Raw genomic sequence first — 5,164 nt, forward strand, 5'->3', positions numbered from 1 at the left:
CTATCTCTCGGTCTCTTACAGCTCATAGTGTTTCATATTTAAGTAACTTCGTTTCAAGAAAGAACAAGCCAAGCAGGGTACATCACGAAGCGTCCCGATACCGAAGCGTCCCGGTACCGAAGCGTCCCGGTGCCGATGCGTCCCGGTACCGAAGCGTCCCACTATAACGCGTCACAGGGGTACCGGGACGCTTTGGTACCGGGACGCTTCGGGACGCTCCCGCGCAGTAGGGCACGAAGCGTCCCGGTACCGAAGCGTCCCGGTGCCGAAGCGTCCCGGTACCAGTCACCACGCACATCCTCGGCTCGCATGCCAATGTATTATATAGCAAAGGGAATGCCTGTAATTCACACAGAGCAATCACTTGGTCTTAAACGTGCACAAGACAAAAACTTTCATACTGGGGGAGCGAGCCAGTCTGAAGAGTACTCGGGTCCAGCGCGAGCGTTCTTTATTACCCAAATGAACCCAAACAAACCCAAATTAACCCAAATGATACAATTTAAAAGTCGGAGGCAGAACTGAAAAGACTTTTTCCGACGCTCACGCTTAGTGAAGCCAGAAAGCGTGTGTGATAACAGACATATCCCTCTTGTGAACGGAAGTCTACGGACTTTTCCCCCGAACTTGTCCACACGGGTACAGTATTTCCAAATTGGTGTGTTGTGAGTACAGATCTAAAGTAAAGTTGGGGAAAAGTTGGACAAAAAGTGATTTTTTTTTTTACCGAAAGCAAATCAAGGTCTGTGCAAAATTAAAAAAATCAGTGAAGTCAAGGTCAAATCAAGGTCAAGATTAAATAAAAAATAAAAAATATGGTTAGTCAAGTCAAGGTCAAATCAAGGTCACTCAAGGTTTAAAAAGAAAAAAAGAAGTCTAAGTCCTGTGACGCGTTATAGTGGGACGCTTCGGTACCGGGACGCTTTGGTACCGGGACGCTTCGGTACCGGGACGCTTTGGTACCGGGACGCTTCGGGGTGTCCCCCAAAATTCAGTCACGCAAACAAACTGAAGGGAAAGAGCCTAGCTTACTGGTTGTACTGATTTCGCCAAATAAATGCATTTGCATGCCGAAGGTATTCCTGCTTTGATTCCAATCATTCTAATTGATCTGAATGCAAAAAATATACGTAAACGAGCTGATCAAAATGAGTAACATTGCACCTGCCCACAGACTGTACTGCGAAAGCGAAGGTCGTCTGCGACTGAAGATTTTGAAGTCGAACAGCGTCGTTTCTTCACTCTCAGCGGTTGTCTTCATCGGAAAAGTGAAAAGCCTGACTTGCAATCTAGCGAAAGATACATTCTGTCTTTTCGTTCGGGCGTTGTTTTTGTGTACAATCTCTGAAAATGTTATTTCGAAAAAGGCGGCCGTCATTGTTTTGGGGTTTCCGCCTAGTAGTGTTTTAAACCGGTTTCAGACCGGAACACTCTTCGGAGATGACAACAAAATGGCAGCCCCCATGAAATCCGAAAGGTCACGCAAAAAAGTCGTAAATAGACCGGATGTGCAAGGGGTAACCACGCTTTTTAGAACTTGCGCGAGATTCGTTCAGTGTAAAAGCTGAGTTTTAGTCTCGACTTGCCGAGACTATCATCGTAGTGTCATAGATTTCATGACGTCTGTCGTCCATCGCGTCATATTAAGGGGACATAATCTGTTATGTTTCCTTCCATTCGCTGTTCTATTTCTCTCTTGTGATCAACATGACAAGCCGTATGTGTTTGAGTGTGTGTGCTCGTGCTCTCAACTAAAACAAAAGTCAAACTAGCAATCGTTAAAAACCCAGTCCGTCCGACCAGCACTGCTATGTTCAGACTATGCTCATGTGAAGTTACAGCGTGCCCGGTACACACGCCCTTATCGGTACATCATCGACTACGAGTGTTCTCTTGACAAGCTGTTTAATGCATTTTGCGAGTATTTCTAGCTCTTCTGCGGCGCAGTAGGCCCTATAGACGAAGGTGTCCAAGATCTCAGGAGATGCGTGTGTAACCACTAGGTATTCAGTCAAATCCGCGTAAGAGGCTTTCAACTGACGGGGACAACCAAGCCACCATTATACACCGACTTGACATAGATCAACAGACGTGCCTTTAGAATAAGGTATGTGCAGAGGTGCCTCATCTGAACAGACAACTCAAGCTTGATGTTTCCGTCACACTTTGTCTTTTAGATCTTCATGGGATATACAGGTTACAACACTCGTGATTTTTTATATGGCTTGTATTTCAGTCAAGACCCAGCGGGAATATCAAAAGGACTCACTCGCCAGAGGCTCGTGAGTCCCTTGATATTCATCCGCTGGGTCTTGACTGAAATACAAGCCATATAAAAAAAAACACTCGTGTTGTAACCTCTATTTATTTAATCGTTTTCTGTTTTTACCTTTTCATAAACTATGTTATACAGGGTAGGGGTCAAGCGAGTCGTGATCGCAGGCGAACTTGTCACTTCGACACGCTACAAAATACGTATAAATGCATTTTTCAACCAGGTAAAAGACAGTCGTGGAGGTAATTCACCTCTCAACACGATCATTTAAATTCAATTATTCACCAAAGCGTAATGTCACGTTTCAATATATCACAGAAGGTGATTATGAACGGTTAGTGTACTGCTAACTAACTAACCACACCACGATCCACTCTCGCAGTCATACAAATAGATAGAATCAACAAAAGTATAAGTTTCAGACGCCTGTTTATATACTAACTCGCCACCTCCCTCGAGACTTCACTCCAAAAGATGTTTTTACGTTCAAAACGTAAAAAAAGGGGTCACTGACAAAATGCCAGTTAAAGTTTAGAAAATGATAATAACACGCTGATCCCGTGTATAGATAGGAAATATAGCCGGTTATGCAAAAGCGCTGGTTATGCAGGTGTCACACACCCCACGTTGTCACCACTCAAATGAAATCATAAATATAAAAGATGACTAGGTGGTATACAGGGTGTAATGACATGGCACACTTAGCTTTTTGCCACTGAGTGGGCGACCCGTGAATAGTCTATCTCCACAACTGCCCCGTTGACTGTAGTGCCGGTTGGCGTTGAACGAAGCCGGGAATAGTGGAGATATCAGGCGCCTCACTCAGTCGCTGAAGGTCCTCCCCGTAGTTACCATAAATGGTAAGAAATGTAGAATGGTGGGACAACAACAGCGACAGCAGAACACCAGGTTACAGCATACCGAAGTCCCGGCTATCGCATACCCGCAACACCGCAGACATAGGTAGTAAGAAAGTAGGCTGCAACAAAAAGCATTGGTGCACTAAACATTCCACGCTACCCTTCACACTCCACCTTTAAAGGTGGTCGTCTACATTTTTGCTTTTTTTCAATAATCTTATGGTTAGATTTCGCTAAAAAGTTATGTCAGATGATGAATGAACCATGGGGAAAAAAGTTATAGAAAAAAAAAATATGTAAAAAAAGATTTTATTTTTGGGTAGCGTGACTCACGCTTCCAATATTTTGTTTTCTGTTTGCTGAGAACATGTGCTTTGCCTAAAAATACTGACCAATCAAATTCATGTCACTATGCACACCTCCTCTTGTGCTGAATTTACTTCATGCGTTGGAATTCCTCCCCCGCTCAGCCAAGAAACCTGACGCCTCGTCGTCAGCCAAACATGCAAACAGCGAAAGGTGGTCTCTTCTTGAAGTTCTATAAGCCCTACTGTACAAGCAGAACGGCACGTTGATATAAAGTGATGTATCTAACGTGTTGAAAACCATCAAACTCTTAGGACGAAGACACCGACCCTCCTCTCTTGCTGCTGACGTTCAAGTGTGTCGTTTCATGTCCTCACAAAACCACCTTGAAAATATCACGTGACTCCGCGTGTCACATATCCAGTTCAGTCACAGCCGATTTTGCCCAGACAGCAAAAATCACCCACGTGGAACCCCTGCAAAACGAAATCCCCGTGGTCAACTATGCTCGGTCAGCTAAACAGCCCGTCGCCCCCAAAAGCACAGGCGCTTTTCATCACAATTTGAGAAAGGCACCCCACAAAGTGTTCCTTTCTCAATCCATGTCACCAAACCGTGACACGTAACATAATTACAAAAATTGCCTTCTCAACACTATCTTTAACATGTTTTCTTGATAGCATTTTCAACACTTGTTTGGAACTACTTGCCAAATAGAATGGAAGAGCGCAAGAAGTGTCAATTGATGTGTATTTTGTGTAGAGGGAAAATCCTCCTCCGGTTTCATGTATTTCAAAGAGTTTGTCACCGACGACACAACTTTCGCCGACCACCTTATTGTGCATTGAGTTGGCTATCAGCTTGAGGGTATGTTCTGCGCTTGCAGAAGATATTAAAAGATAAACAAAGTCATTTTTCATATCCGTTTTTGTCTAGTTATTTTCGCACGATCAAATTTCAGTAAACCTGTACTTTTGTCTCGAATTGTCGCCCATAGTGTTCTGCACCTTCGTACACTTCTGCTAGACTGACCTCTTTCTTGGGTAGCACAATACTTTCTTTCATAAACAGTGGGCCGTGAAAAATTGAAAGGACTTTAGGCACAGGCACCTGAGATGGGTGACATTATTGACAAACACGCGTTTGGCAAACAGATTAAGTTGTTTTGAACTGATGCGAATGACGACTCCAATAAAATATACCAATATAGGACCATTGAGGTATTGAATGCTTGCATCATAGTCGCCTTTCTGCTTGAAGTAAATGTTGCCTTTCGTGTGTGTGTGTGTGTGTGTGTGTGTGTGTGTGTGTGTGTGTGTGTTACGTGTGTGTGTGTGTGTGTGTGTATTGGTGTGGGTGTGTGTGTGTTTCTTCAATTAAGTCAATATTAATGAAAATCTATTGTCATCCGCATTTCCTTGGTTTCAGCTTCATTCATACAAATATGCCTCTTCCGAAATGTCTCCCGAGAACCACCAAACACCAGACTTTTTCTGTGTGTGTGTGTGTGTGTGTGTGTGGGAGGGGGGTGTGTGCGTGAGTGCGTGCGTGCGATCGTGCTTGTGCTTGTGCCTGTTTGTTTGTTGTATGTCCACGCAGTTCGTATTTGTGTTCATGTGCCTATGAAGGAACAAGAAAGAAAAACGGCGACGAAGACAAACGAACGCCAAATAACACTCATTGCGTCTCGCCTCGCGTCAAGCGTACATCAACATTTGAAACA

The 5,164-nt window shown here is 44.0% G+C and overlaps 1 protein-coding gene across 2 annotated transcripts in view; it reads left to right on the forward strand.

The window, feature by feature from the left end:
* Positions 1 to 1,880, forward strand: part of LOC138978746 (uncharacterized) — a 26,753-nt gene extending 24,873 nt beyond the window's left edge. For both annotated transcript variants that reach the window (XM_070351535.1, XM_070351534.1), the window contains exon 11: positions 1 to 1,880. This exon is cut by the window's left edge and continues 2,279 nt beyond it. The gene's annotated coding sequence lies outside the window, so the exon portion shown is untranslated.
* Positions 1,881 to 5,164: the final 3,284 nt, after the last annotated feature.

This window comes from Littorina saxatilis, linkage group LG10, assembly GCF_037325665.1.
Source record: "Littorina saxatilis isolate snail1 linkage group LG10, US_GU_Lsax_2.0, whole genome shotgun sequence".
In the NCBI taxonomy this organism is placed as follows: Eukaryota; Metazoa; Mollusca; class Gastropoda; order Littorinimorpha; family Littorinidae; genus Littorina; species Littorina saxatilis.